This window comes from Dasypus novemcinctus, chromosome 14 (assembly GCF_030445035.2).
Source record: "Dasypus novemcinctus isolate mDasNov1 chromosome 14, mDasNov1.1.hap2, whole genome shotgun sequence".
Lineage (NCBI taxonomy): Eukaryota > Metazoa > Chordata > Mammalia > Cingulata > Dasypodidae > Dasypus > Dasypus novemcinctus.
The window spans coordinates 48,752,342-48,777,969 of record NC_080686.1 but is presented as its reverse complement, the minus strand read 5'-3'; the positions used below and the strand labels follow the sequence as shown (position 1 = coordinate 48,777,969).

General features: G+C 40.2%; 1 pseudogene; it reads right to left on the bottom strand.

Annotated features, from left to right (window-relative positions):
- Positions 1 to 269: 269 nt before the first annotated feature.
- LOC101430046 (small nuclear ribonucleoprotein-associated protein N pseudogene) lies at positions 270 to 981 on the bottom strand (annotated as a pseudogene).
- Between the last annotated feature and the right edge of the window lie 24,647 nt (positions 982 to 25,628).

Genomic DNA, 25,628 nt, shown 5'->3' with positions numbered 1-25,628 from the left:
TTTGTAGGAGGTCATGGACATAGCAGTTTTCATTCATCACTTCAGAGTGTCTGTAAAAAGGCTGGGTTCTTTAACAATCTGTGGGAGATATCCTTCTGGGCACCTCAGCAGCCATGCAGATGAGCCTAATTTTTAAAAAATTGCTCTATGTATTTATTAATTGTTAATATTAATGGGGCAAAGAGGAGACACAAAGCTCACAAACAGTCTACAGTTTCACAGGACATATTGCAGGAAAAGGGCTGGGACGGGTAAACTTTATCCTAGGGTCATGGCGGATGCAATTCTGGGGGAGGTGGACCTCGCATTCTTGGTGGAGGGGGTCTCCTTCCTGGATGAGGCATGTCTACTGGCGTTCCTCGAGCAGGGGGAAGTGCAGTTGGTGGGCCCGTGGGTTGTATCATAGGTGGAGAAACCATAATGCCTGGAGGTGGGGTCGCTCTGCCCACGGCTGGGAGTGGGGTTCCCTGCCCAGGTAGGTGATGTGTTGGAGCTCCAGCAATGCTGGCAGTAGCAGCAACTGCAGCAGCTGCTACAGAGCCTCTGCCCTGGGGAGTCATAACCTGTCGGGATGGTCCACTAACCCCTTGGACATGACGTGCTAATCCAGTAGGAGCCTGACACATAGGGACACCAGCTGGTGCTCCTCCGCCAGCTGTCCTGCCAACCCCAGGGCCTCCTGCAGCTCCAGTAAGTGGTACCTGAGCAAAGCCAGTGCCTTTGGGGGGTGGTCCCTCAGTGTCACGGAAAGCAAGCTCTCCCAGGCAACAATACCAGACCCAAAACCCACTTTTCTTCACGCTCTGGCTGCCTCGCATTTTTTGGCTTGATCTTCCTGAACTCATCACAATCGCAGAGGATTAAGTTTATGTGCTTGTCCAAAGCTTTAAAGGTGCAAATGAAGATTTGACCATCCTGCAGGGTACAGCTCATTCTGTAGTCAATGCGCTGCAGCATCTTGCTGCTCTTGCCCACAGTCATGATTGCTGGTCCACCGAATCCAATATCCACAGCAAATTTCTCCATCCATAAGACCTACGGGAAGGCTGGGTTTCACTTGGCATCAGCTACCTCGACATTCCAGTACTGCCTCTTGGTGTCTCAGTTTAAGAATGCCTAACTCAGTTCTGCCTGGAAATCACCACAACTATTTGCTGCTGCTGAGGTCTTCTATGGTACAACTGACTCTCCCGGTTGCTCAGTGAGGCTGCCCTTCTACGTTTGACTTGGACTCTGCCTCTGGCACGTGCTGTTCCGTAGTCCCTCTCAGGTGTAAGCGGTCACCTGGCGGGCCCATCACGCCGCTGCTGCCTGCTGCTCTCTAGGGCATCTCCTGCCGCAGCTCGGCCCTGCGCCAAAGTCCGTAGCGCCAGAGGTTCTGATTGCAAGGCCACAACTTTCCTTTTCATGTAGTGACATCATATAGAATCCTCAGGAATATCCCCTCGGACTAGAGGGCACTGCATCAGGAAGTGCTTCTGATAGTTCTGAGAGTGAGTGGTAATTTTAATTTAAAACCATAAATGTGAGTTGATACTCCAGTTGGAGTCGCTTGCCTCAGGTCCTCAGACCTACCTAAAACCTCTGAGACTCCAGGATGCATGGAGGAGTATAGCGTGTTGCTCCTTGTATCAGTCAGTGTTCAACCAGAGATCCAGAACTACTAGGAGATCTTTATATCTTCATCTATGCCTATATTTTTATCATATATCTTTTTGCTCATTTATAAAAATAATAAGAGATTTGTTTTGTAATAGGGATTTGACTTCATGTGATTGTGGGAGCTGGTAAGCGCTCTCTGTGCTTTCATCTGATGTGAAAATTGGAGTTCTGGTATCAGGAAAGGAAGACAGATACAAAGTGGAAAAGAGCAAGAAGAGATGAGCGTATGTGTGTTGGAGCCTACTAGTATCGACTGAAATTGTGTCATTTCTCACCACTTCTGGCCTTGATGGCACGGGTAGCTTGTAGAAGCTGGAGTCCCTCATTACAGAGCTAAACATACACACTTGACCCAGGAGTTGGAGAAGATGAAGGAGGATGTCAGGGAAGGTGGAGCAGTTGTAGACTCAGCCCCTGCCTCATGCCAGCGAGGTAAGCTAGCAGATACTTGGCAATAAAAGCAACGAGGAGGTCATCATATACACAACTATGTAAGTGAACTATAAAAATGGCTGCTGCTTTGTTCCTGCTCACCAAATCTCACACATGAATGGTTCCAAGGATCGATTCTAACTGGGAGTTTTGGAAATGTGGTTCGGCCTAACCAAGGTGACACATTTCAAAGTTACCACACTCTTAATCAGTTTTTCCTCTAGACTCACTTTCTGCTGTGAGCGCCAAGGAATGGGTAAAGGATTCTCTGGCTTCCTTCTCTTAAAGTAGACAGGGAGGCAGGAGATTGGTTGACAGAACACTGGTCAGTTCTATCCCCAGCTTCTACTTGTTTCTATTCTAAGTGAGCATTTTGGTCGCCTTTCCTCACTCACAGGTCCTTGCTCTCTGGCATGGGAGGGGAGGCATGATTTCATTTGACATGTGGACTTGGTATTTTTTACTGAAATCTATAAAGTATTACCAGTGGAATTTCTTGGATGCAGTCTATCAGAAAACAGTCAATTTCCCCATAACCAAAGTAAAATTATTTTCATGTCCCCTTAGGATATATTTCAGGTATACTTTACGCCCATGGCTTATGATACTTGAGATACTCAGCACTCAACATATGTGAGAGCTACTAAGGCCCAGGCACTAATCAGATGGTTAGGACCCTCCCTCCCCCTGCCCAGGAGGTCAGCCCTTCTATACAGCCTGCCCACATCTTTTGGCATATGACCCAGGCTACCAGAATGATGCGCCATGAAGGGCCAGGCTTATTTTGCAGTGTATTTCACTCCCTAGCCTTGTTAATTAGCTTTCGTACATCTGATGAGAGGTAAACCACCTTCAGTTCCTGAAAGCTTGATTTTAAAAATAGCAGGAGGGAGTAGAGGAAGTGAGAGAATGATTAAGTCAGCTAATTTCTCAACATTCGTATAGCAGGAAGTCACTACATGCTTTCTAAAGTTGAGATATTAAGAAATAAGGTATTTTTTTTTTCATGTTATAGTTATGAAGGCAGCTACCAAAAAGAACTAAAACCAAACATGGTTTAAAGCAATTGCTCCTGCTTTTCACTATAAAACCCTCTGTCCAAATTGAAAGTCCCTTCTGTCTGCATGTATTATGTTGATAATTAAATAAGTCAATCAACTCTTCCAAGAAATCTCATACTATTTTACTTAGAAATTTCATGTGTATTTTGTTAATTATTGAAAAAAAAGGCTAGATTTAGTGAAGATGGAACAAAAAAAACTGCACTGGTTTACGTCAGAGAATCTGTAATGCCCTTTTCAGCAATATAGGCCAAAAAATTCAGAAATTGTAGGAATTTTTAAGTTCTTCAAATATAGTGGATAAAGGGAAGAAAATACAACTCCAAAGGATGCTTGGATATTACTGAAGCTTGTTTTTTTGTTTTTTTTTTTAAAGATTTATTTTATTTATTTACTCCCTCCCCCCCTTTGTTTGCAGTCACTATGTGCTCTCTGTGTCCATTTGCTGTGTGCTTTCTTTGTCTGCTCGTCTTCTCTTTGGGAGGAACTGGAACTGAACCCGGGACCTCCCATGTGGAAGAGAGGCACTCAATCACCTGAGCCACATCAACTCCCTGATTTGCTGTATCTCTCATTGTCTTTCCTCTTTGTCTCTTTTGTTGCATCATCTTGTGGCATCAGCTTGCTGCACCTGCACACCGTGCCAGCTGACCTTCAGGAGGCACAGGAAACCAAACCCGGGACCTCCCGTGTGGTAGGTGGAAACCCAATCGCTTGAGCCACATCCGTTTCCCGAGCTTGGTTTTTTAATCATCAGTATAATTGGTGCAGGGGTTTTTGTGGTTTCCAAAGGGGTGTGAAGTGCTTGCATGAATGTGGGGCTCTCACTTTGTGTTTGGTCTTCTGGTGCCCTAGAACCCATAATGACCACTCTCTGCTATGCATAAATAACTATAACCTTCCCATGGAGGGCACTACTACTTTCTCAAGAGATGTTTGGCTTCTTGATCACCTTCCTGAATCTCTGGGCATTCTTGTTCCTGGGGCCAGAGATAACTTCAGCTAAGCCCTGCTCCTATCAAGTACTGCATCCAGCCTTTTTATGCCAGCTGCTCAGCTCCAGAGCTGCCAAAGAAATGTCTGGCATTGGCTGTGCTATGAATTGTGGGGATTCTGAATTCTTGTGGTTTGAAAGAGGTGACTTGGCTTCCGACAGCTAGCACAATGCTGAAAATGGCCATACTTAGCTTCATTTCCCTGATTGGAGTGGTGTAGCTAGTGTGTGTAGGGAAGGGAATGTGGAGAGATTTCAAACATTTTTGATGGTCAGTTTCCAGATGCCTCCCAGGTTTCAGAAGGCTTCTTCCAAGGATATTTCATGTATGCAGGTGGGGGAAGAGTTATATGTACAGCAGGTAACTAATAAACTATTAATTTAAAAAATCTAAGTCATTACTTATTACATGATATAGAAAATGTTGATCTTTTATTGCATTTGGAATTGTATGTTAAATAAGTGACTTAGTGTTTTTTGTGTGTGACTTTCTGAATCAGGTCAGCATCTGCCAGCATTGCACTCGTCCCCTAATCTTGATTTTTTTTTTTTTTCATTTATTCAAAATTACCTATTTTACTGGGCAGCTTCTCTTTTTCAGCTTTCTTTTTTTGGGCCAAAGATATGGGACCACAATGTTAATCTATTTCCTTTCTATTAATATATGAATGCTCTGGTTGAGGAAACAGTCTCCTCCTGTGAAGCTAATGTGAATCCGGGAATGATCCTATACCAGACTGTTTGGGTTGTGGGTGGGGGCTCTTTTAATTAGAATATTTGCTTATTCTAATTGTTTCAAATCAGTGAGATCATACAACAGCTACACTTTTGTGCCTGGCTTATTTCACTCAACATCATGTCTTCAAGGTTCATCCATGTAGTTGCATGTATCAGAACTTCATTCCTTTTTATAACTGAGTAATGTCCAGCATTTTGTATATATGTCCAGCATTTTGTTTATCCATACATCAGTTTTGGGACACCTGGGTTGCTTCTTCCATTTTTGGCGATTGTGAATAATGCCACTATGAACATTGGTGTGAAAATATCTGTTTGAGTCCCTGATTTCAATTTTTTTGGGTTATATACCCGGGATTACCAGATCATATGGTAATTCTATACTTAATTTTCTGAGGAGCACCCGAACTGTCTCCTACAGTGGCAGCACAATTTTACATTGCCACCTGCAGTGAATGAATGTCCTTATTTCCCTATTTTTCTGCATCCTCCCCAACATTTGTAATTTTCCTTTTTTTATTTTAACCGTGGCTCTTCTAATAGGTAAGAAATGGTATCTCATTGTGGTTGTTTTATATATATAATATATATTATAATATATTATATATTATAATATATATGGTTAAGATTTATTTAATTTATTTCTTTCTCTCCATCCCCTTGTTGTTTGTACTGTTTGAACTGAACCTGGGACCTCCAATGTGGTAGGGAGGTGCCTAATTGCTTGAGCCACCTCCATTCCCTGCTCTGTTGTTTCTTTCATTATGTTTTTCTTCTTGTGTCTCTTGTTGCATCATCTTGTTGTGTCAACTTTCTGCATCTGCCTGTTGCGTCAGTTTGCTATCTTGCACGCCTTCATTAGGAGGCACTTGGAACCTCTAGTCCCTGCTTTGTTGTATCTCTTTTTATGTTTTTTTCTTCTTGTATCTCTTGTTGTATTAGCTTGTTGCACCTGCCCACTGCACCAGCTTGCTTTCTTCTTCAGGAAGCACTGGGAACTGAACCCAGGGACCTCCCTTGTGGTAGGCAGGAGCTCAGTTGCTTGAGCCATATCCACTTCTCATCTCATTGTGGTTTTGATTTGTATTTCCCTGATGGCTTATGATGTTGAGCATCTTATCATGTGCTTTCTAGCCATTTGTGTATATTTTGGGAGAGATGCCTATTAAAATCTTTCGTTTACTTTTAAAATTGGGTTTTGTCTTTTTGTTGTTAAGTAGAAGGATGTCTTTATATATTCTGGATATTATACCTTTATCAGATGTGTGGTTTCCAAATATTTTCCTCCACTGTGTAGGTTGTTGTTTTTTTGTGTGATGAAGTCTTTTGAGGCACAAAAGTTTTTAAGTTTGATGAGGTCCCATTTATCTGTTTTATCTTTGTTGCTTGTCCTTTGGATATAAAGTCTAAGAAACCATTGCCTAACACAAGGTCCTGAAGATGCTTGCCTATGTTTTCTTCTAGGAGTTTGATATTTTGGCTCTTATATTTAGTTCTTTGATCATTAGGGTTGAAAAATTTTTGTATAAGACATGAGGTAGGGATCTTCTTCTTTCTTTCTTTTTTTTTTAAAGATTTATTTTTTATTTATTTCTCTTCCCTTCTCCCCCCCTCCCCCCGCCCCATTGTCTGCTTTCTGTGTCCATTTGCTGTGTGTTCTTCTGTGACCACTTCTACCCTTATCAGCGGCACTGGGAATCTGTGTTTCTTTTTGTTGCGTCATCTTGCTGCTGTCAGCTCTCCATGTGTGCGGTGCCATTCCTGGGCAGGCTGAACTTTCTTTCATGCTGGGCGGCTCTCCTTATGGGGTGCACTCCTTGTGCATGGGGCTCCCCTACTCGGGGGATACCCCTGCGTGGCATGTCGTTCCTTGAGTGCATCAGCACTGCGCATGGGCCCGCTCCACATGGGTCAAGGAGGTCCGGGGTTTGAACCGCGGACCTGCCATGTGGTAGACAGATGACGCCCTAACCACTGGGCCAAGTGCACCTCCCTGTTAAGTACTTTTGAAGGGAGAACAATCAGATATCCTAGACACTCTGTGGCTGGATTTAACATCCTTCTCTTCAATGTCAGGTCAAAAGATCTTCTCTCTTCCTTTCCAAAGTTAATCTCCTATAACTTTTTCTCCCATCTCCTCAGTGACCTTTCATATTCATTTAGTCCATTTTTCTCAGTTATAACCTCTCTATTGGTTCTTTTCTTTAACATTTAAATATGAACCGGATCTTGAATAAATTTTTCCTTTAATATTAGGACCCCCTCTAGTCACTGATGTGACTATCATTTGTTAAATCATTCAATCAGCAAGCATCTTTTCAAACACTATTTTTAAGACCCTGTAGTATTACCTTAAGATGAATAAAATGTATCTTTGTCCTCATGAGGTTTACAATCTGGAAGAAGAGGTACTATTTAGATTTTAGTCCAACCTCTATTACTTACCAGCTATGCCAAGCATTTTCACTAATCTGGACTTTTATTTTTTTATCTGCAGAGTTGATATTATGGCTCAAAAATCACTGCTGTTCTGTGCTTTATAAACAAATAATCACTTGATAATATTAATAATTTGCCACAAGAGAAAAATGAAATCAGTATGGAAATTCAGGAGAAGAAAAGATCACTTTTCACTGTGTCATCAAGTGAAAAAGGCAACAATTTGAAATAAATTAAAAAATTCAACCTGTGGAAAAATATGAGGGAAGTTGTGTAGTCTGGAAGAGTGAAGGGTGCATTGCAGAGAATGGCACAAATAATCTTGGGTGTCTGTGCATGGTTTCCATCTGATAGTCTTCATAATGGGTATGATCACTAAGAGACGAAGAACAAAATGGCACAGGATTGGAGACCTCTAACTTTCAGGTGGTAGAAGGAGAAAGAACATCCAGTGAAGAAGGCATAGGAGGTACAGAGAATTATAAAGGAAAACTACCTTGTGTTCATTTAAGAGGGGGTAATCTACATGGGTAGATGCTTCAGAGACTGAGGAGTGTGGTGATTGGCCAAAAGATATTTCATTGACTAAGTAAGAGGTCACTGGTAAAATTCGAACATGATAAAGAGGGAAATCACTTTGCATTGAATTAAAAAGTGAGGTATTAATGAGGAAAGAAAGCTGTGAGAAGAGATTACTCTTTTATGTAATTTGTGGTTAAATGGGTGACTACAATTTGAAGGGTTAGCCGAATGAGCAAAACTCTTTCTCATTTTGTCTCTTTCTCTTTTAAGGATAGAAGAGATCTCTCTGGCTTCTATTTGAACCAATTTCACCTTGTTCCAATACTAGAGATATTTCATTATTAGATAATTATTCTCTGCTGAAAATAGATTTACAGAATTTACTAACCTATAAACTTTTATAGAGCTCCTCACAAGCTGCTGGCAGTGAAAAGAAAGTTGTAGGGATGTCAGCTGTGCTAGGGTTGCTAATTTACTAAGCAAATTCTAAGTAAAACTCAGTTCTAAGCAACAACTTTAGCCTGTAAAATGGTGATTTGTAGGCAGCTGACTTTGCGGAGCATAGGAAAACTCATCTTTTAAATTCAAGACTCAGGGATAATGACTACCTGTCTGGCTAATATAACCACTTCTCATAAATTAAATTCTACTCTCTACTTCCTTTCTATAAATTTAATGAGGAAAGGGTAGTTAATCTAGAAAACTGCCCTTTTGCTTGTTCCAAAGCTTTAACTAATAACCATAGTTTTTAATAACAATTTCTTAAACAATTTTTAGGTGCTAGGCACAGGGATTGGATCCATTTTCCCCAATATACAGATGAGTAAATTGAAACCCTGAAAGCCTATAAATTGTCCAGAAGCCCTAAGTGGTGCAAGCAGAGTTTAAATTAGAGGTTTGACAGATACAACCCCCAGATATTGGTTCCTATGAAGGCTAAAGAGACCCATGAGAGTTATGGTCATGGCCGATGGGGTTAACTACCAGGGCAGATGGCCCCTCTCTGGAAATGGTGTTTATGTGTGATGAATCTGGACTCAGATGGGATCTCCCTTCATAAGACTTTCATACTAATCTGCTGGAGGTGCAGTTAACGTTGGGGTTTAAGATATAGTTAGGGGATTTGAATCTCTGGACTGATAATGTGATAGCCAGGTCCTGAGCCTCAACAGACTCCAGCACCTACAATCTGATTTATTGGACTTACCACACTCAGCTAAGATGGAGTTGAAGAAGGACAATCACCACACCATGGAGCCTAGAGTGATTACAACTGAAAATGGGAGGATGGCAGCCAGCATCCATGTGGAATCTGAGCCTCCTCTTGACATAGAGGTGCAATGGACACAACCAATCCAATGTCCACATAGAAGAGGTGGCATTGGATTGGGAAAAGTGGACATGGTGGACGATGGGTATGGGGAAGGGCAGGAAGAGATGAGAGGTGGGGGCGTATTTGGGACGTGGAGCTGCCCTGGATGGCGCCTCGGGGGTGATCACCGGACATCGTGGATCCTCACAGGGCCCACTGGATGGAATAGAGGAGAGTATGGGCCATGATGTGAACCATTGTCTATGAGGTGCAGAGGTGCCCAAAGATGTACTTACCAAATCCAATGGATGTGTCATGATGATGGGAACGAGTGTTGTTGGGGGGGGAGAGGGGGGGTGGGGGGGTGGGGTTGAATGGGACCTCACACATATATTTTTAATGTAATATTATTACAAAGTCAATAAAAATAAATAAATAAATACTGTTATTCACAAAAAAAATAAATAAATAAATAAATTAGAGCTTTGAAATTCTTTACTCTACCACTGTTCACTCACCTCATATTTGTGTCCCTTATGGACATTGCACTCAACCCCTAGGCAGATGCAGATGGAAGAAAGTTGGTATATTTCAAAGGATAGATATTTCTTAATCATGGCTATTTGGTTTTACCAAAACCCACTCACACACAACAGAACAGGAAAGTACTCGAAGATTAATGCTGTATTTCAAATAATTGCCGTGCAGCTAATCTTCAGGAACAATAGGTATTAGGAAAGCTCTAGGACTTAAAAAACAAGAGTTCTGAGGCTCTCCTGTGTTTCGCCACCATTATGTTGCTTTTTTCCCAATTTTCTCAGTCTCATTGACTTTTGCTTCAAATTTTTGAGAGAAATTTTCTTGCACATTGGCAAAGATTGGCTTACAATGAGACAGCTGTGTGTACTTGTTTTTGTTACCAATGGCCTAGACACAGGGTCACATTGTACACACATGGCTACAGAGGTTCGATCCTTTGTGCCAAGGAATAATTCTCAGAGAATGGCAAAATTAGAGAAATTGGTGTGGCAAATGGGACATTATTTGAATATGAAAGTGTCCTGGAAAATCTATTATATATGAAGCTAAATAATATATTTTTTTCTCTTTTTCACTTAAATTGGACAGAAAGGGGTTTTCAAGAGTCTACAGACAGAGAGAATTTATGAGTGACTCTTTCGCTTTCTCAATATATTCTATGAGAGTGTATAATTGGACAATTTTGCTAGCCAGGAAAGTTTCTTCTTTTATCTTCACAAAAGAAATAATGATTTTTCCCCCCTGAGAACTGAAAGAATAATAAGAGCCAATGAGGCAACTAGAAAAGCAAAAAACATTCTGGGTAAGATAATAGTATATTCAACTACAACTCTATGTTTCTTTTCATATGGACACTTACCATAGTCACTATTTTTTAACTTTTTTAAAAAAGATTTATTTTTTCTTTATTTCTCTCCCCTTCTCACCCCTCCTGTTGTCTGCTCTCTGTTTGCTGTTTGCTGTATGTTATTTGTCTGCTTGGATTCTTGTCAGAGGTACCAGGAATATGTGTCTCTTTTTGTTGTGTCATCTTGCTGTGTTAGCTTTTCCATGTGTGTAGTGCCACTCCTGGGCAGGCTGTGCTTTTTTTGCACAGGGCAGCTCTCCTTGAGGGGCACAGTACTTGCACGTGGGGCTCCCCTATGCGGGGGACGCTCCTATGTGGCACGGCACTCACTGAGCGCATCAGCACTGCATGTGGGCCAGTTCACCACCTGGGTCAGGAGGCTCTGGGTTTGAACCTTGGACCTCCAATACGGTGGGCGGGCACTCTATCTGTTGTGCCAAATCTGCTTCCCCACAGTCACTCTTAGTTGTGTGATTACATGATGTGTAGTTCCCCTTCTTTATGTTAAACCTCATTTATTTTTGCTCACCATTGTGTTACTACCCAAACTCAGACCCTAGTACCTAAGCGATGAGCCTAAAGATACATACAAAGCCCTGTGGACTGAGCTAATGATTTTGGTCTTAATTCTAAGAACAGTGGGAAAGTTGACATGATCATGGTCAGATTTAGTTTTAGAAAATATAACATTTTGTAGTGTGACGAGCAGATTGGAAGAAGCATAAGTAAAACTGGGTAGACCATTTAGAAGGCTACTACAATGGTCCAGGCAGAGATGATGGTAACTCAAAAAAGAATGGCAGCCAGGGAGATGGAGAAAAGTGGACAGATTTGAGGGCTGTTTATGGATAAAAGAGGCTTAGATTTGGTCGTGAGTTTAATATAGAGATGAGGGATATGGAGGTGTCATGAATCGTTCCTAAATTTCTGGTTTGTGTAATTGATTTGGATTCTGGTTCCATTTCAGTGTTAGGGAACCCAGATGACCAGTGTTACATGGAAGATCATTTTTGAGAGGTTTTAAATATGCTGAAAGGAGCTTTTGTGATATCTAACTACAGATCTAGAATATGCAGTTGGATATTCAAGTCTGGAGCTTTGAAGTGAGAACTGAACTGGTGGTACAAAATCAGTTGTCATTGGCACCTAAAATGTGTTTGGAGCTGCAGGCATGGGTGCGATTGACTAGGGAGAGAGTACAGAATGAGAACAAGGCTAAGGACTGAGTCTTGAAGACTTATAATATGTAATGATGGATGTAGAAAGATGAATCTGTAAAGGAAACAGAGTATGCCCAGCCATAAATTTAATAGGGAAAATGAGTAATTATTGTGTCGTGAAAGACAAAGAAAGACATTTCAAATATTCAGTATATTCAACGAAGTTAAGTGTGGTGAGAGAAATGTATAGGTAGTTTATGTTTGAATTTTGGTATAAAGGAAAATGAAGGCATTTGTACCTATTTTTTTTCTGGGCTCTTTTTGTCCATGGAACAGAAGTTGGGGTCTGCATAGAGGGATGGGACGTGGGAAGGGCTATAGGTATTTTTAATGAATAAATTTTGAAATATCAATGGGGAGAATAAGAGTGAGTCAAACAGTAAATTGAGGGCCCATCTAAGTTTGTTGGACATGGATTTATGACAGAACCAGTTTTCCATGTTGTGTCACCTACTCAAATAACATTCTCAAGCAGATAGTTGAATATCTTAAGTGAGATTTTGGGAAATGTGAACCACAAAAGATATAGGCAACAACAGTTTTGGCAAGACTGCTACTGAAATGGTGCATCATGGAATCCAAGCTGTATAATGAGAAAAGTCGAGAAAATTATTTCACTAAAAGTGCTTCTGTCCTTTTCCCTCTCTCAGTTAAATTAAGAAAGCCCTTTTAGATTAATCTATGTGTTGAGATGGTAGATGTTTTACATCAGGATTCACTAGTCAGCTCTTCCTTTTCTGCCTATGATCTCTCCTCCTTATCTTGGGAAAAGAGTGGGTATTTCTGAACTAGCTTGGAAGACTAATACTGTCACTGGTGGAAAGTTCTTAATAGGGGAGATTTCATTCTCTTCACTAGCTGCTCTGTGGGTAAAAGCTGTTAAAAGGCAACATGTTAATAGTTCTGGCCCAAAGCTGATCCCAGCTACAGGCTAGACACTATAAAATGACTGGCATACTAACCAGTCAAGGATCAATGAAGTATTCCAGTGATCCTCTATCTTATGCTTATCTGGATTCCTAAATTCCATGGCAAAACTAATTCCCTGATCTATATAGTTCCTGGGACTACAAATAGTCAATACCGCATAGGTGTCAGAATCCTTTTCCCACTATGCAATTGGAGGCTGGAGCACTGTAATAGCCAACCAATATGTTGTGGAAATTTTTCTTCATCATAGTGGTCTTTGAGTGAGACTTCCACTTTGCTTCCTCTTCACCTACCACCTTGAAAGTCTATGTCCTGTTTGAATATCAAAATCAGGGGTTGAAGTAAAGCACAATGTGTTTGGTTGAGGACACAACCTCTGGTAGCTCGTTTCTGGGATGGCCATCAATTCCTTCCCTCCTTTTCTTGGGCTATTGAAAGATTGAGTCTACTTCTCCTCTCCCCTTGAATCTGGACTGGACTTAGAGACTTGCTTGACCAAAGAAATGGAGCAAAAATGACATTCTGGAACTTTCAAGGAAAGGTTATATGAAGATTTGCTACTTCCGAATGGGGTCATGTAACACTGGTTCTGAGAACTCTCGCACTGGAGGAAGTCAACTGCTAACTACCCTGAGAATGCCGTGACATAGGAAGCCTAAGCTAGCCATGTGGAGAGAAAGAGGGAGTTGCCCACCCAGCCTCATTTATTTCTTATATCCTAGCCCAAGTGCCAGTCATAAGAGTTAAGAAGCCATCTTGGACATGAACATGTTTAAATTTTCAAGTGGTTTGTTATGCAGCAATTGATGATTGGAAAACAAACAAACGACAACAACAAAACACCTTTACTATTTTGGTTAAGAACTCCTAAAGTTTTCTTAAAACATTCTTGTAGGATGTAATCCTACACATTTTAATCCTTCTATTTGAAACATTTCTGTTAATGACCCACTTTCAGATTATTTCCCCTGTTTCAAATATGGGTAAGATTGTTTTCTGTAACAACTGGATCTCAATTTCTGATCCAATATTACCTATATTTAAACATTACGGCTCTAAAGAGTGAACAACAATACTAAAGAGTTTGCTGGCTTAAACTATTATTATGTTTGCTGTTTTAGTGGGAAAGGTTTTTGTTTGAATGAATCCTGGCAGAAGTTGAACTCTGTATGAATAGACCCTGTCATCTTTTATAGTAAGTCTAGGGCTCTAATTGGATCTCACACTCATTCTCTCCCCTGGTGTTCAGTGTTACTAGGCATTGTCCTCTCTTCCTGTGGAGATATTTCTGAAACAACTGCTTCTAGAAAATTTATGGTAAATTGCTATACCCTACATATTATCTCATTAATTAGTAATAGTTACTGCCATTCCTGGAGATTTTTTGCTTTAATAGAGCATTCAAAGCTTTCATACTAGAAACTTCTACTTTTCCCCACTTGTCCAAAGTTCCAACTCTTCCCACTGAGTTCTTCATCATCCTTTCACCTCTTAAAGTGTAATCTCTCTGAGCTGCTGCTCAGCTTAGCACTATAGCATCCATTTTAGCATGTCATAGAACATAAGCAATGAATTGGTAGTCAACCTACTCTTAAAAGAAAACTCATCAAAATGCCCTTAATTTTATCTGTGATTGGAAACTTTGGTGCTAGTTTACAAAAGGGTATCAGGCAATAATGCCTAGTTGATTCCCACCAGTATTTGCCACATGTTAGTTTTTCTCATCGTCCTCCAGATATAACACCTTCCCAAGCCATCCAACTGGTGAGTGTAATTTGAAGACTTCTGAAGCACAATAACTACCAACACAGGAGCATTCACCATTAGTCAATGTACTAGTTTTCAGAACTTCTGCTTAAAAACTTTCCTCTGTCTCTGCTTACATGTGTCCACATGCCGGTGGCCTCACCTTTCTCTTTGTGCCTACTGTTATTTGGGGTTCCTGTATACTGGTGAGAGGCCCTGGTTTTTACCTCTTCAAGTTGGTGAGCAGATTGGTGTGGGCTTTGACAAACTGCTCACAAGCAAACTGGTAACTTTTATTTTTAAAAGTTGGTCAGACAAAGTTAGTGTGTACGCACATAAATATTTTTGGAGTCTGTGCTTACCTCCTGGTTAAAATGTACTTCACAGCGGTCTAGTGAATGAATCCTTTTCAAGTTCATGTGAGAGCATTGTGAATGTTTATGCTGTGTTTTTTGAAAAGGATAGCTTAATACTTTGTGAAATTGAAAATTGAAGGTCTGACGCTAATTTCAGTTTATTGCAATTTTTGTTTAAATACCTGTCATAGATGAAAAAGATGCATCACCAATATTCATAATTAAAATGGAAGAAGTACGTCAGTGGCTATGTTTAATAAATCATGATATTTATTTCTTTTCATCCTGACCATCAGTTATGAATTGACTTCTTTTGTTTTTAGTTCAGCAAATAAATGCATGTCATTCCTAATGAAAACTAATCAGCAGGTGCTACATCAAAATTGTCAACAAATATGTTCAAGTCCCATTGCAAGTCTTAATCTGAAAATTTTTATGAGTTAAACATTTTTAAGTTTTTAAAAAGTGTGTAGCTCTGTGAATTTTTAAGTGATGCATATATCCTTTTTTTTTTGGCCAACAAAATCACCTAAAGATGGAAATAATCCCAAACTATCATTTTCAAAGTGCTGTTTGCTTAGCATGAATTTCCCCCCCCACTAAAGTAGTTTCTTTCTTCCTCATTATTACATTTACCTGGGAAAAGGACAGACTAAATGGTTTCACCTTTTTCAAATATCTTTTAATTTTAATTTTAATTTTTTTAAAGATTTATTTTATTTATTTCTTTCCCCTTACCCACCCCCCCCCCCGCCCCAGTTGTCTGTTCTCTGTGTCTAGTTGCTGCGTGTTCTTCGTTGTCCACTTCTGTTGTCAGCGTAATGGGAATCTGTGTTTCTTTTTGTTGTGTCATCTTGTTGTGTCAGCTCTTCATGTGTGTGGCACCATTCTTGGGCAGGCTGCACTATCTTTTGCGCTGGGCGGCTCTCCATATGGGGCGCACTCCTTGTGTGTGGGGCTCCCCTATGCGGGGGACACCCCTATGTGGCACGGCATTCCTTGCGTGCATCAGCACTGTGCGTGGGCCAGTTGCACACGCGTCAAGGAGGCCCGGGGTTTGAACCGTGGACCTCCCATGTGGTAGACAGATGCCCTAACCACTGGGCCAAGTCCACTTCCCTCAAATATCTTTCAGGTAGCACACTATTGATAGATGTTGTCATCATTCAAAACATCAGCAAGTTTGTGACATTTGGCTTTTTATCTTTTTAAAACCGACTTTATGGAAATATAATTTACATAGAATAAAATGCCCAAAATTAAGGGTATAGTTTAAGTTTAAATGAAAATGATATACTTGTGTAACTACCATCAGCATCAAGATAGAGGGCACCACCATCCATCTCCCCAAAAAGTTTTCTCGTGCCTTTTTACTACCATTACCTTCTCCCATCTGCAACTGGCTATTATGAGCATTTGTGTACAAATATTCTAGGACTTAAGACTTTTTTCCCTATTGGGTAAATATCTAGGAGTGAAATTGCTGGTTGATATAGTAGGTATATATTTAACTCTACAAGAAACTTACAAACTGAAATCCAAAGTGGTTGCACCATCTTACTGTGCCACCAGCAATGTATGGGAGTTTCAGTTGTTCCAGATCTTCACAGATATTTGGTATTGCCTTAAATTTTAATAACTCTAGTGGTATAGTGCTATCTCATTTGGTTTTAATTTGTATTTTCCTAATAACGAGTAATGTTGAACATCTTTTCATGGTATACTGTCATTGTTTTAGTTTCTCAGCTGCCAAAGAAAATAACATACCATGGGTGGGCTTAAAAAAATGGGGATTTGTTGGCTCATAGTTTTGAGGCTAAGAGAAGTTCAAGATTGAGGCATCTACAAGGCAATGCATTCTTCCCAAAGACTGTGGCATTCTGAGGCTGGCTGCTAGTGGCCCTTGGTCCTTTGCTTTTCTGTCACATGGCAGTGTACATGGTGACGTGGTCTCCTTTCTCTTCCAGGTTCTGTTGACTTCCAGATTCTGGCTGCTTTCCTTGGCTTCTTCTATCTTTGTCAAATTTCCTTTGCTTTTAAGGACTTCAGCCATATTAGATTAAGACCCACCTTGATTTACCTTCAAAGGTCCTATTTACAAATAGGTCACAACAAAGGGATTGGAAACTGAACCTGGCTTTTGGGGGAACATGACTCAATCTCTAACAATCATTCATATGTTTTCTTTTCAAAGTGTCTGTTCAAATATTTTGTCATTTTTCTAGTGGATTATCTTATTACTTGAGTCTGAATTCATGAGCAGTATTGGTTTGTAGTTTCTCTTGTAATGACTTTGTCTGATTTTGGTTTCAAAAAAGCAGGTTATTGGGAAGCAGATGTGGCTCAACTGAAAGAGCATCTGCTTACCATATAGGAGGTCCACGGTTCAATTCCCAGGGCTTCTTGGTCTTGTGTGGTGAGCTGGCCCATGTGCGGTGCTGCCGTTGCACAAGGAGTGCTGTGCCATGCAGGGGAGTCCCCACATAGGGGTGCCCCACATGCAAGGAGTGCGCCTTGCAAGGAGAGCCACCCTGCATGAAAAAAGTACAGCCTGTCCAGGAATGGTGCCGCACACACAGAGAGCTGATGCAGCAAGATGACGCAACAAAAAAGAGAAATGCAGTTTCCCAGTGCTGCCTAATAATGCAAGTGGATGCAGAAGAACACACAGCAAATGGACACAGAGAGCAGACAAAGAGGGGGAGGGGAAGAGAAATAAATGAAATAAATCTTTTTTAAAAAGGGAATAGGAACTAATATTGAAAAAAAAGCAGGTTATCAATGACCATGTTGCAAAATTTTCAAGAGTTTCTAGGGAAGGAATTAATGGAAAAAGTTAGGGAGCTAGAGAAACAAATATCTAGAAGAAGAGTATCTTAGGCAGAGGCATTCTCAAGGCATTGAGGAAAGAACATTTTCGGTGTGATTGAGACCAGTTAAGAGGCCAGTGTGGAGTGGATTGAGTGATGCAAAGAATAGTTAGAGAAGAAAACAAAGTTAGTGGGGCAGGGGGATACAAATTATGGAGGGCCTTATTTGTCATTGTAAAGACTTTGACTTTAAATCTGAGTGAGAAGGGAAGCCTTTGGCATGATTGGAGGAGAGGAGTGATAAGATCTGGCTCACCAGTGTCATTTCTAAGAATATACACTAAGAGAGGAATTGAACAACCTGCCAGAGCTGCAGGCACAAATGTGTTCAATAAAGCACATTTTATATTAGAAAAAAACCTTGGAAACAACTAAAAATCCACCAATATGGAATGGGCATATAAATTAATTTACAGTATATAATAGAATTTTGGTATTCATTAAAGTAATTATTAAATGAATGCATATGTATGAACATGACCTAGATATATCAGAAAGTGAAAAAAGCAAGCATAGCACACACACATTTAAACACATACAAGTGCACACATACATATCTCACACAGATACTTGTACATGCATGGAAAATTTGTGGAAGAATATCAAAAAAGATGTGAACAGTATTTACATCTAGGGATGTGTGAATGAGGAGGGCTTAGTTCACTAAAGGCTGCTGTGACTGTTTGAATTTTGTGATTCCCAGAAAGAGCACATTTTTAAAGGAATCCATTCCTGTGGGTGTGGGGCCCTTTGATTGCATATAATCCAGTTAAGGAAACTTTGGTTAGATTACTTGATAAGATTGCTTTAGGGCTTTTGATTGGACTACCTCAGTGAGGTGTGAGCCAGCTTAGGTCTCCACACTCTTCCTGGGTCTTATATAAATGGAGACACAGAGGCAGAGACATACACAGAGAAAGGAAGCCACCATTTTTGACCCTGTTATGTGAGAGAAGACTCAAGGATTGCTGGCAGCCAAAGTTTAAGCATGAAGTTACCAAAGGGCTGGGTGCATGGAGCAGCTCAAGAGGGTGAGAGCCCTGTTATATGCCTGATCGCCACATGGCAGTAAGCCAGGATTACCAGTAGCTGACTTTGGTGAGAAAGCATCTCAGTGGTGCTTTGCTATGGATATTTCATAGCCTCAGAACTCTAAGCTTTTATCCTGAATAAAATCCCCATTGTAAAAGCCTAACCATTTCTGGTACTTTGCATTGGCAGCCTTTTGGCAAACTAAGACAGCTGCTGATGCAAAAACCAGACATACTGGGAATTTATTAGGGTAAAAGCTTAAAATGTCCAAATCAAGTCCTCGCCAGAGATGCTGTCTAACCAAAGGTTGACTGCTGATGGTCCTGGACTCCTGCCATGTGGCAAGACCAATGGTCTATGCTGAGGTCTCGGCCTTCCCTTCCAGGCTCACTTTCCTCAGGAGCTCAGCTGTGGGTGATCAAGCACATGGCTTTTCTCTCCCCTCCTCCAGGACTCATTGCTTCAGCTTCAGGCTGTTCCACTGATTCCAACCTCTGGCCTCTCTCTCAGCTTGTTGAGGTTTCTCTGTCTTTCTGCTGCTGCAGCTGATCCTGGAGTCCTCTTTTACATGACAGGACAAAATGGCAGCTCCCTTTCTTTGTGTGTCTCTGCATGCTTCTCCCATTTATAAAGGATTCCAGCAAGAGGGCCAAGACCTACCCTGGGTCATGCCTCACTGAAGTACTCCAATTAAAGATCCCCAACTGAATTCAACCCAATCAAAATGTTCCACACTACAGGAATGGACCAAATTAAAACAATTTTTCTGGGGTCCACAAAAGATTCAAACCAGCACAGTCATTTACTTTTTACTTAAGGTACTTTAGTGCTATTCATTTTACTTTTTACCAAAAGTGCATACTATAGTCTTTAAAATACAAAGACTCACATGTGGAAAGAAATAAAAAGGGGAAAAAATACTTGGAGAAAAGCGAGAAAGACTATGTTGAAAGATGTATAATTTTTGTCAATGTAGGCAGAGCTGAACTAAAAGATCCACTAATTATAACCAACCTCATTTTTAGAACACATAATAGAAAATCAAAAGAGAACAAGGGCTTTACTGGCAAAAATATTTCTGAAATGTGTCCCAAAATGGAAAATACATGGAGATACTGGGCGTCCAGGAGGAACACCAACAATACATTATTTAAAATGAACAATGACAGGAGATATTTTTAAATCAACCCAATATTGTAGAATAGCACTCAAGAGAAAAGTGAAAATGGCACATGAAGCTATTTTAAATGAGTTCAAAAATAAAGATTTTTAAGAATAAGAACAATTGATGACATTTTAATTTTGTTGCATTGAAAAGTCTTATTATTTGTCAATATGTGGAGTGTCCCCAGGAAACAAACCACAAGGTCATAACCCCAGAGGACACCTACCCCCAGAGATATTAGGTTATGTTCTACTCATTCTGTTAAAACTAAGAACTGTTTTTTCTGGGACTGAATGGCTTGTCCTAACATATATCTATATAGTATAAATTAGACTCAAATGAGTTCTAATAAACATTGCATGCTTTTCTTCATTAGTGCCTTTTATATCTGCTGACATATTGAGTAGCATTCATAAGATCTGTTCCCCTTCAAGTAAAAAAATCAGAATATTCTCTAAATGTTGGTCTATAGCAGGTTTCTCAATCTTGGCACTACCGATATTTTGGGTCATATAATTCTTTGTTGTAGGGGGCTCTCCTATGTATCATAGGCTATTTAGTAGTATTGTTGGCCCCATATCACTAGATATGTTGCCAGTAGCAACCTCCTACAGCTGCCCCCACAGCTATGACAACCAGAAATGTCCCCAGACATTGCTAAATATCCCATGGAGGGTTAAATTGTCCCTGGTTGAGAGCCACTGGTCTGTAGTTTAGACAAGCTTCCAAATGTCATAAGTATTATCTGCATATAATTTGTCTTCTTTTCTTCATGGTTCATTTTTACTTCTGTCAAGTATTTCAAATTGTACCATGATATGTGTCCTTTATAATTCTCATTGATGTGTCAGCTTTGCTGTACTGTGCTTTTTTTTGGCTCTGACTAAAATTATTGTCACCTCTGTAAACTAGTTTTAGAAAATATACGGGGAAGTGGACTTGGCTCAGTGGTTAGGGTGTCTGCCTCCCACATGGGAGGTCTGCGGTTCAAACCCCAGGCCTCCTTGACCCGTATGCAGCAGGCCCATGCGCAGTGCTGATGCGCGCAAGGAGTGCCATGCCATGTAGGGGTGTCCCCACGTAGGGGAGCCCCACGCGCAAGGAGTGCACCCCGTAAGGAGAGCCACCCAACGCGAAAGAAAGTACAGCCTGCATAAGAATGGCGCCACCCACACGGAGAGCTGACACAACAAGATGATGCAACAAAAAGAAACACGTGCTGCTGACAACAACAGAAGCGGACAAAGAAGATGCAGCAAATAGACACAGAGAACAGACAACCAGGGCGGGGGAAGGGGAGGGAAATTTAAAAAATATGTATTGAAAAAAAAAAAGAAAATATACCTGCATTCAGTCATACATTCAACAAAATTCATTTAACAATTATTTATTGAAGACTTACTGTATACCTGCCACTCAGTGAAATCCTAGCTTTATAGAAAAGAAATAAATGTTACCTGCCCTCAAGAAGTTCCCGGTCTATTGGGGAAGACATATAAAATGATAATCATTTATTGTGCAATGTAATAAGGGTTAAAACAGACATATGCCCAAGATGTTATGTTAGTGTAAAATGAGATAAGCAGTGAAATTAAACAAAAATCAATATCTATAATTGTTCTTCAAATTTCCTGTTTTCATTTTGAAATACTATTAAAAGGTTTACAATTAGTACCTCTTTTTAAATTCATTTTGAGTGTGTGTGTATGTGTGTGTCCTTGCTTTTCTGCAGATGCGGTGGAGAGCACATAGACTGAGAATTATCCCTTCATTGACATGGGTTATTCCTCTTCATATACCTGCCTCATTATTTAGCAGCCTTTTGAATATTGTACTTACATCAGCAAGGGTGAAATATATTGCCAGCCTTGTGGGCTATAAACTTTTATTTTTTAATATGCTTAATACTTACCCCTTTCCTTTTGTAGCTGTGCTGCTGATTGTCATTGTGGCATCCATTGTGACAGCCTCCCCAAACCTAACTGATTTGATAAATTATCTTAATTTTGTAATTTCTTTTTGGATTGCATTCTTTATTAGCAGGACTAATAAGACTGAGATTCCAGGAGCTCAATCTACCTAGATATTATAGAATAAAAGTGGGTTTTCTAATTTTTTGTGTATAAATAGACCATATTGGGATAACCCTATTGGAGGACCATATTCAGAACATCTGTGAGTAGTTATGTTTACTGCTTAACAAGTTGTGAAACATCTAAGGATGATCTGGTCTTGGTTTAATTTCCATTTTTTATTGGAGGTTTTATTTGATATAAAATCTCCTAAGTTCAGTTCAATGTCAAATGGATTATTAGAGAAAAAGATATGCCTTGGGGGTGGTCAGTCAAATCTTTAGGAATCTTTTGACCAAAAATGACTTTGCTTACTTCTGTAGCTTAAGCACACAATAAGAATGAAAGCCATTAGTGGATCATTGGGGGACTGGTGCTCTGCATCTTGCACAGTCATGGGCAGATTTAACGTGTGGGAAGTGGAGGAGGAAAGCACATCTGCGGGGTCACAAGTCAAAATTTCTCCTGTCCTGAAACATCAACTTTATTTGATCTTTAACAGTCTCACCTTTTAAACTTTACTTATTATTAAACATTAGAACAATCCCTTTAATCATAGAAAAGGAAATAAGCAAACTTAGCCAAATAGAAGACTGTTGGGGAAAAGGGCCCTGGTGCTCTGATTATCAGAGTGAGACAGTCTTGGTGCGCTTGGTATCATGTTAAAAGCTTTGCTTGGATTATCACATTTAATCCATTCCGTAATACAAAAGATGGATACTACTGCTATCCCTATTTTACAGATGAGGAAACAGGTTTAGAAACGTTGTCACTTGTCGATGCTCACACTAGCATGTGGTGGAGTCGTGATTCAAATCCAGGCACTCTCTTTGGAAGTATTTGCTTCTCACTGATGTGCAGAATAGAAGAAAGATCACTGGGAGACAGAAAGCAATGTTCTAACCACCAACTTTGGTTGACTTAAAACCATCCTTCCTTTTCAGTTCTCCCTTATACTTCCATCCAGCCATCCCCTAACTGTGTGTGTATTGAGTATCAGTTTTTAAAAAAAATCAATGTTATTGATACATATAAATAAAGCATACAATTCTTCCAAGGTGTACAATCAATGGAATTTGTTTAATCACATAGTTGTGCATTCACCACTTCAAGAGTATCAGTTTTTGAGAAGCAACTATTTTTTAAATACCTTACTAGGTATTACGAGTATATAAAAAAGGAGTAAGACTTGACCCCTGCCTTCTGGCAGGGTTAAATCTATCTAGATGGTCAGGTGAACCAAAAACATAGAGTGATAATTGCCACATAAAAGCCACCAGAGGAGCATCAGAGAACACATTGCAGGGTGGGAATGGGGAGGGAGTGTCTAATCCAGAGCAGGTGAACGTGGATGGTTCCCCTTGGTGGTGCCTCTCCAAGGTCCCACTCTCCTCATAGTTCATATACTGCACCTTTTTTTTTTTTTTTAATTTCTCCCTTCTTTGAGGTTTTCTGACCTACACTTTTGTTAGATCACTGACCCTAATTAAAACTTTAAAGAAGTTATTAACTGATGATGATTTGTTACATAACTGAGAAATAGTATAAGAAAATCATTACAGGCTTGTGCTCAAATCCCATTGCTCAAGTTAGTAGATGAATTTGGACTTGTCATTTAACCCCCGAACCTCAGTTTCTTCCTTTCTAAAATGGAAATGAATAATATCTACTTCCTGAGAATGGTATGTGTGTTGAATGAGCTAAGGCATGCAAACAGCTCAGGATCTGACACTGATGGCTGTTGTTATTAACATTTTTATTCAAAACATTTGCATCCAAAAAGAAGGCAGGAGCAATCTTAAACATAACTGGTTGAAATTTGTCTTGTATGCCCATATGAGTGTCCTTTTCTACTCTTTCAGTTACCTGATAACTGATACTGGGCTGTTAGATTAGAGGTTATCTTTTCCAGGGATATTTTACAAATTAATATCACTTTTAGTGATTTAAGTCCCAAATGAATGACCCTCTAATTAAAAGCTTTCATAAACTGTGACTAGCTGTGCAATATTTTGGGGGGGGTGTAAACTCATCTGGCTTTATCTTTTATTTATTCCATACTGCCCCTTCATTGTTTGTGCTCACTGTCTGGTCTCTGTGTCCATTTGTTGTGTGCTCTCTGTGTCTGTCTTCTCTTTAGAGGCACCGGGAACCAAACCTGGGACCTCCCATGTGGAAGAGAGACACTCAATTGCTTAAGCCACCTCAGCTCCCTAGTTTGTTGTATCTCTCATTGTCTTTCTTCTTTGTGTCTCTTTGTTGTGTCACCTTGTTGCATCAGCTCGCCACACCTGCCCATTGCATGGGCTCACTATCTTGTTCGTCTTCTCCAGGAGGCCCTGGGAATTGAACCTGGGACCTCCCATGTAGTAGGTGGTAGCTCAGTCACTTGAGCCACTTCAGTTTCCCATATCTGTCTCTTAAAGACACCTCAAAAGTGGCTGCATACTGAATTTTCTCCCCAGGTTGGGTAATGTTTGGTGCTAGACCCTTACATTCTTAACACAGCAGGAACACCAGGATGGGGCTTTATGGTTTTTGGGGAAAAAAGGTGGGGGGGGGGGGGGTTGTTTTGGCCAAAGTTTGTTTTTTTTATATATATATACATAATTAATGTACATTTAATAGAATGTATTAATATTTATCAATATACCCATAAAGTCATAATATTTACCTAAGTAGCTAAGTACCAGAGGTTCTGGTGATACTATTTGTGTTTTTTTCATGAACTTCCTATATCTTCAGATATTTTCCAGAAAAGATCATGGCAAATTCCACTGGGCTTCAAGAACTCCCTCTTAACAAATTCAAGCCACCTAGATAAGCAAATGGTTGTTTCTTTCACCAGAAAATGGTCATAATTATTTATAGTCAATGTTAAATGCTTATTTCCTTTGACCAATATCCTGACAATAAGAGTCTTCAACATCTATAGTTCAGGAATTTACCTTGACTCCTAAACCAGGTTTATCTAACTTTATAGGTAATTTAGCCTGCTTTCAGTCATTAGCTTGTGGGAAGCGGATGTGGCTCAACTGATAGAGCATCTGCCTACCATATGGAGGGTCCAGGGTCCAATACCCAGGGCCTCTTGACCTGTGTGGTAAGCTGGTCCACGTGAAATGCTGCCATATGCAAGGAGTGCCATGCCATGCGTGGGCGCCCCCATGTAGGGGTGCCCCATGAGAAAGGAGTGTACCCTGCAAGGAGAGCCGCCCCTCATGAAAAAGCGCAGCCCACCCAGGAGTGGCGCCACACACACGGAGAACTGATGCAGTAAGATGACGCAACAAAAAAGAGGCGCAATTTCCCAGTGCTGCCTGATAATGCAAGCAGACGCAGGAGAGCACACAGCAAATGGACATAGAGCGCAGACAATCGGGGGGGAGGGAAGAGAAATTAAAAAAGAAATCATTAGCTTGTATGTTATTTTCTGGTCTTTATAGAAATGTGCATGAATTTTATATGATTTTCATATCTATTATTTTTTAAATTTTGCTTTTTTGAGGTGTTTTTGCCATTTCCATTGGTAACAGTGGCCCTCAACTTGTTCTTTGTTTTGGCATCATTAGTGAAATTTCCAAAAAGGCATTTTATCTCTGTGTTTCTCATTGTTCTCAGTGGACTTGTGTTTTATGTAATATGTTTTAAAGTTGGTTTGGTTTGAGAAAATGACATATTTGCAGTTAT